This window comes from Mugil cephalus, chromosome 4 (assembly GCF_022458985.1).
Source record: "Mugil cephalus isolate CIBA_MC_2020 chromosome 4, CIBA_Mcephalus_1.1, whole genome shotgun sequence".
NCBI lineage: Eukaryota > Metazoa > Chordata > Actinopteri > Mugiliformes > Mugilidae > Mugil > Mugil cephalus.
Genome location: NC_061773.1, coordinates 12,339,292 through 12,351,315, shown reverse-complemented (window position 1 = coordinate 12,351,315; position 12,024 = coordinate 12,339,292). Strand labels below are relative to the sequence as shown.

The window sequence follows — 12,024 nt, the reverse complement described above, 5'->3', positions numbered from 1 at the left end:
TCAAAGTATCTGTGGGACGATCCACAGAGGTCCCTCCCCTCAACTAATAGGACCCAAAGCCTCCCACTAAGAACATCTTGTCACCAGACACCACAGGATCCCCTCAGAAGGCCCATGTCTGTTCTCCGATGAGTCACAGCTGTTTTGGAGACCTTTGCGATATAAGTAAGGTGGTTGTAATGTTATGCCTGATCGGCGTATTGTACACTTCTATTCAGAATCCATGGGGAGTAGACCACATTTATATCAAATTATGTGTTATAAAAACAGTAGGTGTAAAGCATGAAAGGTAAAGTTAAAAAATGTCCAATGTGAACATATTCAGACTTTCAAAATACTCATTTTACATTTGGCTACAGCCACTAAATCCATAATTTCCTCAAAGTGAAGATGCTGGGACAATAAAATGTATGACAGCCACAGCTGGAATTAATACAGCTTTGAAAGCGTCCTAACCTGCTCATTTGGTCAGTTTAATTAAATGATTAATGCAGCAGCGCTGTGAAAGACCTATTCTTCTATTGAGTTTCTATTCTTATTTTTTGTTTAAAGCGGAGGATGATACTGAATCAGGCTGGAATACACGGACAGGTTTCTAAAACGTAGTCCACCCTCACCGATAAAGAGAAGGGGGTGAACACAAGAACGTTTTGCCCATAGGTAAAAGAAGTATATATCGCAAGGCCTTCTAAATTTTATTCTACGAAATCCAATTAAATCCCTGTGAATGTGAGATTTCTCCTGGCACAGAAACACTTCTCTCCGTCGCTGATCCCATTATGTGAGATCATCCTCAGCTCATTAGCTATGTGTAGCCACTCATTAGCTCAACATGTTGCCTTATCAAATGGTGCAGCATAAAGAAAACGGAGCGCCCCTGTGAGTTGGCAGCTTTATCCAGGCTAATAGAAGGTACAATGTCATGAATTTTAAATCATCCTCATCCTCCTGATAGGTTCTGCCTATACATTATGAACCACTAGAAGCTATACCGCAAAATAGTTAGAGCCGGGAAATCTCTCATCTTAGACAGGAGGAGCGTTTGCCCCTGTGAAGAGAGGGAGTCTCGTTGGCAGGTGATTTAAGTAAAACAAATGGGTCAAACAGGTGGCTGCCCCAGTTGGCAGGGCTGGCAGAAATCTTTGCCTTTTTTTTTTCTTTGCTCTATTATTGTGCAGGTGTAAGTGTAACGCGGTGCAGTCAGCACTCGATAACCCCCTCAGAGGTTTGAATGACACGCTTCTCTTGAAGCAGTGGGAGGCTGAGCCACATCAGACTGTAATGGATGGTGTGAGGATGCTTTCAATGATGGATCAGTAGGAGGGGACCAGGACTGACTGTGACACACCAACCTGCCAAAAAACGAAGATAGTCTCATCCTGTTGTCTCAGGAAATTTCAACAGCGTTTACAGATAAAGATGATGCTGCTGGGGTCTTTTTTTTTTCTTTTTTTTTTAAGGGAAATCACTCGCAGCACTAGATTTAGAGCCCTAGGTTGGATTTTGCTCTCTCAAACAGCAGTCAGCCCTCTTATGTGTCATCGGACGACTCGTGTGTGTTTTCCACAGTCTTCAGCGGCTTGAATAAAGGGTCACACTGAGAGCAGAGCAGGGAGACAGGGACCCAGATAACAGGGAGTCGATTCTTCACACACTGTGTCATAAGGTCCTTAACAGACGGGGGGTGCTATGTTTAGCACGCATGAGAAGTGTTTCACAGAAACTCAGAGAATCGTCGACGTCCGTGGGGATCTGACAGAACCTGTGTGACAGAATTTACACTTTCGGCACGTCCCGCCGCCGCGCTTTGCATTGTAATGCTCTATATTAATACTGACGGTTTTATTTGAGGGTTATTTCACTTAAGGTGTTTCGGCTGAAAAAAAGCAGTTAAAAAAAAAGTAACAACTTTTTAATGTGAGGTGGGAACACATAGAAAACACGAGGAAAGATGGCAATTATAGGAAATAAAAAGCATGAAAATTAATTACAGGTGACTTCCACTGCTGTTTGCCTTACTACATGGATGGAAACTTTTAACCTCTGTGTTAAAATGCTCAGCGTTAAAGGAGAAACAAAGATGTTTACAGTCTGGTACAAAGGCAGTTTTAGTCGCCCATCAGCTCGGTGGGTGACATCTCAGAGGGGTTTTTCCGTCTTTACACACAATCAGTTATTGGTGCTGAGTGTTTTCACTTCATGCGAAACTCAAGAAACAGTTGACTTCTGTAGTGTTTGAAAGCACTCCTTGCCATTTTGTAATTTTGTAAAACAAACAATATTTTAATAATGAAAATAGAAGAATTAATCGCGTGTAGCCTTGTTGCAGGCCTAAAGCTACACATGTAAGAAAAACGTGGCTCAACGCAAGTTGCCCAAGTTGCTCTTTGGAAGACAATATGTTCGGCAAAAAAAGGGCCAAACATGGCATTTTGACTGTGACCTTTTCAAAGCTATCCCAAGTGAGGACCATATTTTCTTTGGAAGCAAACATTTTTGTCCACATTGACGTAAGAGAAAACCAGCTTAAAGAAAACTTCAGCTGAATATTGCTGATTGTATTGTTAATCCATGACATTTTTAGTTTCTTAAACAAAAAGTACATACCAGCTTTAATCATATGTACAAGACACATGTTAAGATGAACTATGCACGTGTGATGCAGGCCGTTGCACTGATAAACAGGAGCAACTTTCCCTTACTTGATCTAGTTGATTGACTTCCTCCTTCATGCACTGGAGAAATTAAATGGCTCCTTAAGGGATCCATGGGTTCTACCACAGGGTTAAATTATATCTAAACTTTTTCTGAGTTCACCTGTTGTTGCAGCACAAAACAAATTTGTCTTCACAATCTTTTCCAAGAAACTTGGCTTGAAATGAAGGTCCAATATATTTATTTTGTGGGCCCAGACAATTTGTCCATTGTCCAATGAATAAAGGACTGAAGTGCACTTGAGCCGAGTAGCCTTGTCTATACAGTGTGGATACTGTGTATACAGTGTATGCTTGGTCAATAAAACCGATTAGATTACTTTGAACACACTCTCGAGTCAAACAATCAGTAACAAGTAAGGCCATTTGTCTCTTCAAAGTGATGACAACTCGTAGAGCTAACCTCAGCTTGCAAAGGGGAAGCAAGACGTGAAAATTAATATCTGGAAAGTCTTTCAACAGAAAACAGACATCGGCGCACAGCCATACACGCAGAAGCGCCCACGTAGCTAGCATTCCAAGTATTCGGGTTGCTCGGGCGTCATCAATCAAGTTCAGCAGCTCTGAATTTTAACACATGTGATTTTTAAGCGTAATCGCATTCTTTATAAAACATCACATTCACCTTTTAAATCTAAAGGATGATACACTTCAGTTGTCTCTGCAGGAAAACGTGTCATAAATAATCCAGTTTTACATGATGTCTGACATCAGTGGAAGAGAGATCGATTTTTTCCCAAGTTTCAGGACAAACATCTTGAGGCAACTGCCTCATCTTTAATGGCCACATGCCCAGAAGGTCCAGCTCAGTTCACAAATCCTCTTTTTGGAAGAGTTTCCATCACTTCAGTATAGCTGGAGTAGGCAGTGGAGAGACTTTGAGTGATCTGCATGATTGAAGCAGGGTGATGTCAGTCTCTGCGGAAGACAAAGCAGGATGAGGTCAATGTTATTGGCTTTGCCTTCTCCTCTCAGTTCAGTCGAATGTCAAAATATTAAAGGTCATATCTGAGAGATGGAAATATTATGAAAAGGTCTGAAGCATGCTCTGGGTTTTTATCACCAGTCTCTTGGGGCTAAACATTTGACAGTGGACAGTATGTCCACACTGCACAGCTGTATGTCCAGACTGCACTGAAATTAGGCAGCATTATCTGGACTCACAGTTTACCATTTGAGCTTGATTAAAGATCATTATAGCTATGCAGTTTTTTTAACACAAACAGGAGACAGAAGAAAATAAGTAGCATCAAGAAAATAACGGAGATAATGAAATATTTTACCACTAATACACTGGCCCTTTATATAGTAATGCATCAATCTCAATCACGGCCAAATGTCCCCATTACGTTCGTTGCTATGTTGCTGCTCGTTCCCACAGCAGTGAGAATATGCTTTGTTATATCATTATGTAGGAATTGGTTTTCTATTCAGGAGGCTCAGCTATTTGCTGCTCCACTTACCCTGACAGTAACAAAGTGAAACTTTAATCTCCCCTCAGTGTCAACAGCAGCTGATAGCAATTAAGGAGAAAGCCTTGATACTGAAGTGGAGCATTTGACTCAAAGAGTTCACCCACGTCCCACTCTGCAAAACTTAACCGACTTCTCTTTAGAAGCAGCAACCGCTGCCTGGGTCCACATCTCTTTGGTGGCACTAGATTGAATTAAGGAGCCGTGTGAATGAAATAATTATGCCATTGTCTGGGTCTACGCAATGAAATCAAAATATTATCAGTGTCGCTTTCATTGCAGATAGTAGTCATGCACTGAGGAGGCATGTAAAAGTTTAAACAAAGAAAATTAGATGTTGCAATTTCAGTAAATCTAATCTGCCCAGAGCGGCAGCGGAAAACTGCAGAAATTATCTCTGCCTGAATATAGCGAGGACGCTGCCGCTTTACCTGCTAACTCTAAAGGTATAATGCAGCCTTTGTTGTATTGCAGGCAACACACAAAGCTCCTGCTCTGTTAGAGTGCGGAGTGTTTTGCAGCGTGAGCTTTACTTTCTATGACAGAGAGCAAAACAAATGCCGGTACCCACTGCTCACGGAGAGATCCGCAAAATCAGACCTTGAACTGTTCAGACTTTGTGGCCCTGTAGATGGTTTTCCGAGGTCGTGACTACTTGTTTCTACATTCAGACTTATCTAAAGACAGCGGGTAGAGCTGGTGATTATGTTAGGTCGGGCAGGTTAAAACATATCCCCATGTTTCCCAACGTGTGTTTATATTAATGGATTCCAAATATTACCTCTGCAATTTAAAACTCATTTCCATTTGGCATGTGGCAATTTTGTTATCAAGAGAGATGTTTGTCAGTTGAACTGAGGACATGGTGACGAATGTGATTCTCAAAACAGAATTCTTCTTCTTAGAAGATTAATACTAAGTTGTGCATCTGAAAACTTTGGATTTAAACACTTCTGAAATAACACTCATAAACATTTGTCAGAGCTACAGCCCCGGAACAAATTTTTTAAGTCAGTTTTTCTGCTTGAGCGCCCGATCACACAAATGCCGATGAGTTAAACTTGACCTGACTGCAAAGACAGTCATAAGTTGAGAGTCTGCATGAGAGGAAGTAGCTCTTCATGCTAGCAGTGGTCTGGATTCCTTGTTCCAGTGTGAAACTAGAGATTTAGGACTAGCTAGGACGCAATAAAGAGCTGGTTTACGGTCCAAATTCTTGCTTTTGTCCCATCCCTTTCTCTTCTTGTGCAAAGTTGAACAGCCAGCGAGAGTGATGTCCCTCACTAACACAATCCGCTGATACAACATGCTGAATCGTTAAAAAGCTGCCGTTAAAGTTCCGCAGTCGTCAGTCATAGAAGGTTATCGGCAGACTCAAAGCCCACAACTACAGGCTTGGTGTATCATGGCCCTATGCATTATGTGCAAAACTTTTTGTTCAAATAAAACAATTTTCAAATTATACATATAGTGTAAAATGTGCTTTTATTTAACTGATGTGTATTAGCTAATATTCTTCCTTTTTGTTGCCTTACTACTCCCTTTAAATCATAGGTCTTCAACAGGGGGTCCACGGTGGTACTGCAGGGGGGATCGCAGAGTCTTTGGTTGATTAGACATTTTATATATATATGTAATTTGTTTTAAAAATTTCCCCCACAAATTTAAATTTCTTTAAATACATGTTAATATGAATATAATATATTTTAGCAAAGGGATAAATGGAGGCAGAACACGTTATCTTCCAGTCAGCGTTACAGGAGCTGTCTCAACAGTTTCACACAGCGCTACACTAGCCGAGACCTGTCAGTCAAAGCCTCCTGTGCACAGCAGGCCCCGCCCCTGTTGCTGCTGAGCCAATCACGGGGCCCCATATCACACGCTGACTCTGTCAGGTTCCCCTGCAACTGGGCCTGAACCAGCTGTTTTCAGCAGTTGCATGTCCAGATTATTGTTGCGCATGTTAGAAATAAAAAAAAAAAATGATTTGAATAGCTTAATATTGAATGCAAAATTATAGTAATAAATATATATTTATAAACAACACTAGGCCGAGTTTAATATAGAACACATATAGTAGGTAGGGGGTCCCTATTTAATCTTTTTAATCGTTTGGGGGCCCTTGGCTTGAAGAATCTCGAAGACCCCTGCAGTAAATCACTGGAATAGTAGCATGTAAGTAGAATGTGTGTCCCCATGTAGAGTTGTAAATATAAAAAAAATCTTTTTATTTTTAATGAATATTCAGATTTTTGTCAGCTATAAATGATATAAAAACTGAAAAGGCTTATCTTAGATAATATAGTTACTGGTTTTATGATTAATCATCAAAAGAAGAACGATGCTCACGCTGCTGCTATGTAGTAAGTCAGTATTGCTCAGTGGTGAAGATGAGGTTTGCCACGTAGTAAGGATAAGCTCTGTCTATCCATCCATGTTTTCCATATGCAGCTTGATTGAAACAGATGCTCAGCATTTAGGCTGCACTGCAGGTTGCAAGGATTTGTCAGGTGTCTGAATTACAGATGCAAATATAGTCAGCTATTTTGCATGCCAGACTCATTTGCCCTGAAGAATACTGCATCCAACGCCTGGGGTCCCAACATGATCATCATTACTTTGCCCCTTTTCTCAACAGGATGCTCAGCTAAGCAAACAGTTGAGATGGATGGATGTGGCAACGCGCGGACACTAAAGGGTCTTAAATGACGCTGTAAGACATAAAGGGAGGCAATGGCATCTTTTTTTTATTTTTTTAGGAAAGCCATTAAGACCTAAGCTTGACATCAACAATATTTAAAATGTAATCGTTAAACGTCTTGATATGAGAAGGTAAAATCTGAACAAGGATTTTAAAGATATCAATTTGTAGAAACGAGCACAATGATGGATGTGCAACACTGTGCTGCTAAATGACAATGCATCTCTACACAGGGTATTTTTAGTGTGATTTTCTTTATAAATTCTAGACGTGCAGAGAGGCGTTGCAAAAAAAGAGTTTCTTTTCATAGTTATGTGGTTAACATTAAGCTCTGTCAAAAAATTGTACGTATCATTGTTAGCAAAAAAGCGACTTATCACCTTACCAGCACGCTGTCAAACTGACGTGGTGTGAGGGGAATCTGCTAAATTTGGCCCCGGACTGTACTTGTTAATATTTGCAACAATTAAACAGCTTTGCACTCTGCTGAGTTTTGAGCAGAGAACATAGAAGGTGTCATGACTGAAAAGGCTGCGCACCAGGCAGAGGAGCACACTTGTACACTTGTGGTTTATTTTCAGTTGAAGGAGCTCCTTTAAGTAAGGCCCCTTTGTTCTTTTCCCATGCAAGGTTTATAATGAGATGCTTTGGACCTTTAATCCACGCATCTCGCTGTGCATACTTATGAGATATCCCATATTCAGCGGGCCACCCTGGATGGATTCTGTCAATATAATGTGAACAAATCCTTAATCTTTTGATGCAGTGCTGGCCCATGCGGCTGTATTGCAGGGATTTCACTCCATTTGTCCATCCATCTCTCTGTCTGTCTGTCTCTGTTAAAGGCCACACATAAAACAGTTGTCGCCCATCGCTTTGTAGCTGCCAGTTGGTCACTAGTGGACATTCAAGCCTCTAAGTAGACATTTTGAATCCCAAATGTTTCAGTGAAACAAGTCAGAATATTTGTAGTGTAGGGATGACTCTCTTGCTGGTAGGAACGAACCAGATGTGGATGTTTTTTCTTGTGGTAAACATTTGGTACCTCTGTAATCAAATGTCAGTCACTGTATCAATTGCTCCCGATGGTCAAAGTTTAACTGTTAATTAGTTCAACTTGTTATCCGCCCGCTTTGCATTACCAAACGATTCTTTTTTCATCAGTCATCGCTGCAACTCGCTGACTTTCATTAAAATTGAATGGCCCCTTGTCACCACATCACTGTCTCTCGTTGTGTTCTGGCCTTATGATAACGTGGGAGGAAACATGGAGAGGAGAGTAAGTCACCTGGAGAAAAAATAATAATAATTACAGTATCACAACAAGTTAAATCGCAGAGATACATACCCCTCTTCTGGTGGTTATTTCACTTAACAAACAGCATCTTTTTTTTTTTTGTCTTTTTGTCCATAAATAAACTGTATTAGTGATAATACGTTATGGTTTGTTCGGTTAAATTTTATATATCATCAGTCCAGGAATACAATCTTCAACAATCACTTAATTCTTCCTTATTATTGTTTCGTGTTTCCCTGTGCCGCAGTTTGCTCAGGGATTCAACTTAAAGTCTTGGTACTGAAGTAGCTCAGTGACTCTGGCCTCTAATCTGTCTTCACGAATGCGCTTCAAACCGAGCTAGGGACACTGGGACAAGCATGCACAAGGCTGCTGTGGCTGGGATTGAAAATATCACAAACAAACCCAGTGAACAGAATAAAGACAGGAACAGCAAGGCTTTTTTTTATATATATATATATAAATAAATAAATAAATAAAACTGTGATCCCTCTATTCACCCCGTATTCAGCATCAAAAGGGTTTCACATAATAAAAGTTTCGGTTTTATTTTGTCATAATAACAACCTACACATAACTCAATGAGACAGCTTATGCCATTTCTTTGTGTCACAACCGCCCACAATTAGTTTACTTTTTCACGTGTGAGCAGTGCAGTGTGTTCATTTCTTTTGTGCGTTGCCTTGTCGGAAAATACTCACTCACGGCGCACTCACAATCAAATGTATTCTGAACAAGAACAGTCTTATTTGTCACTTTTTTAAGCAGGTATTATGTTCTTAGGATGTGACGACAAGCAGAAACATGCACCTACATAATGCAGACTAGATAAGCACATCAATATTCAAAATGATACTCGGCCGTGTTGGTTATGATGTTATGCAGGTTTAATTATAGTCGATAAAGTATTCACATTATACTAGTAAATGTGTCTCATTTCTCCATTTCCTATTTCATTTAAATAACAAAAACTGTATAAAAAATAGATTCAAGTTTTCACATCATCTGTTAAGCTGTTCCATTTTTTACCCACCTAAGGGTTTACATCCAATACAGCTATATCTGAATTTCTGACAGAATTTCCTCTCTGACTTGTATTATTCCTACTGCATGCCTCTAATACTCTCAGCGTTTAAGTGATTTTAGTGGTAATCTTCTTGTCACCACAAGCCTCCTACAGACATTTTTCATGGCAGACTTATCACAGTAGGGAAAGCACAGGTGTCTTAATTATGGCTAATATAACTCCACAAACGGGAGTACTATGTAGAGTACGTGTTCACTCTCATGGTTTATTGGGGCACTTAATTGAACTGAGCCATTAATAGACCCGTTCAAAGGAACCTGCAAGCTCGTGGTTTTTAACTTGGGAAATCTTGGTAGCAAAATGCTAGCTGTTCAAGAGGCCATGTTGACCGTAATGTACGGTTAATGGCTGATGCGTTAGCTTGTCGACAGCTCAGACCCTGCAAAGGCCCTGACGCAATAGCTGGACGTGCATCTCCTGAGAAATGTAATTACACATTACGGCGAGACAGACAACAAGAGCTCTGATTGGTCTGATTGGCAGAAGCGTCTCCGCAATTTTCAAATTGTTTGTTTTAGAGCAATAAAGACGAAACACATGGAGGAACGGTTAACTGAGGAGGTTCAGAGACACAAATTTCATCAGAACTTCAGTGAACGTTTCAGTCGCCATTGTTGAACGTGAAGCAGGAAGTAGACGAGCACACGAGTATAAACGGCTCATCTAAGTCCCACAGAGGTTTACGTCATGCTTAAGTCATGAGAATGCCGCTGCTAAATAACTGGTGGTCTCTAGAAACCAGGGAGGATAACAGTTTAGCAAGCTAATAGCTAAGTAGTGCTATTAACGTAGCAAATGCGAAGACATAATGAATGGAAACCATTATTAAGAATATTATATTACGAAACTACAATATAACTTACCATCCATCCATCCACAACACGTCACTTCAAAAAAAAAAAAAAACGAACCCCACTTCAAGATGAAACCGGCTAATACTGTAGCGTGGCTAATAATATAGCATGTTGCAAATAACACTGGTTCATGCATACTCATTAGTTTCACTTATCATTTATTAGATCCCTTCAAAGTAACCACTCTCCTGGCAGACTTGTGTCTTCTTTTCTAATTTGTATTCTCTCTTTGTATTTGCCGTGTCCAAACGCTAGCAAAGATAAATGCTCCGGTGTTTATTGATAGACTTTTACCCAAATAGGCGAAGCCGATCAGAGCGGTGTTCAGCTCAGCGGGAGGACGCTGGCTTTAAGTCAGATGTTTAATATCAAGGGTTATCTGTATGTGTTCCAGCCTGCGGTCTGCTGTCTGTGATAATGAAATGCAGCATGTGGCAAAGACGCATCTAGAGGGAAAACCGACCTGTTTTCATTAGGATCATGTTTCACTGAGTGCACCTTCTCCCTTTTTTATTCGGAGACACAAAAAAACATGACGACAGATCCTCATCAAAAAGGCACAGTGTGCATCATTACCTGGAAACACCCCTGCCTCCTGTCTGTTTTGTTCACTGCCATAGGGATGAGAAATCCCATTTACACGAAAACAGTTTACCTATTACAGAAGCTGACATGTCACAGTCCCTGAAAGCAGCCTCATGTTGAAAACAGTCATGAGACAAATTATGGACACGCAAGAAAGGCTCCGTGCTTCAGCTGACCTATTTATTTCTCTTTTTAAGTTTGTTATGTAATGCTTTTCTTCACTCCGCGCATGCATCGGTACAATCTTTGGAGCAGTGGGAGCAACACAAACCTGCCAGTGCACTCTGTCGAAGTGGAAGATGTGGAAAATAATATAAATCAATTTTTTAGAGAAGGCAGAAGTTACAGTTTATTAATACACAAAGCTTGCAATGTGAAGATGATTCGAGTCTCCGAGTCCTCTTTATTTTAAACAAGTGGCCGCTTCTCATATGTGTGATATCCTCATCATCTCATTTTATGAGCTGAGTGTGATCTCTGGGATTAAAGGCTTAAAGGGGCTAGCTAGATCGATTTTAAGTTTCAAAGGGATTTGTTTTTTAGATCAGACCTCTATTATAATTACATATTTCCTTATCAATGATGAACAGAAACTTAAGTACTTGCTCAGCATCAGTTACCAAGACCACAAACCAAGTCAGGAATCTTGTTGTAGTCGAGGACCAAGACTTAGTTTAGAAGCAGGCCCCAATAGAAAGTCCATGGGAAGGTTGCCACTTATTGAGAGCACTGCAGTTTTACACTGGCCACCCGTCTGCGTAAGGACACATTTTAAAATTATGCCACTGGTGCATAAAACACTTAATGATTCAGGGCAAAAACACATTTATAATCCGCTGCAAGTCTGCTCATATTTGAATGGGGATGTTATGTCATGTTAGTGTTAAATATTTTGCACATATTTCTTTCTTTATCTTTCCTTTATTTATTTATATTCTAGTACTTCTAAGTACTTGTACAATGACAACTGAGGGTGTGCACTGACGTCACTGACGCCTTGGGGCAAAAAAACATGGTGGAATGTATCAGCAAATACAGCGTGACTGGGAAAAATGTGGATTATCAGTTCAAATTAAGGACAACTGGACTCGGCGATGACCTATATTAACTAGTATGGATTTGGAAACGTGCCTCAGTCTCAGTTATTTTAAGTTAGTTTTAGGTCATTTCGGTTATGATAAATGTCGCTAAATAAGAGATGCTAACGTTAAGAGATTTATATTAGCCATACAATACTGCAGTGTCTGACCGGATGAAAAAGGATGATGAGGAGTGGTCACAAATATTTCCGTGATCGCAAATATTCCGTTTATT

The 12,024-nt window shown here is 40.2% G+C and overlaps 1 protein-coding gene across 1 annotated transcript in view; it reads left to right on the top strand.

Moving 5' to 3' along the window:
• LOC125007270 (metabotropic glutamate receptor 4-like) overlaps window positions 1-12,024 on the top strand; it is a 172,640-nt gene that overhangs the window by 78,950 nt on the left and 81,666 nt on the right. The window lies entirely within an intron of this gene.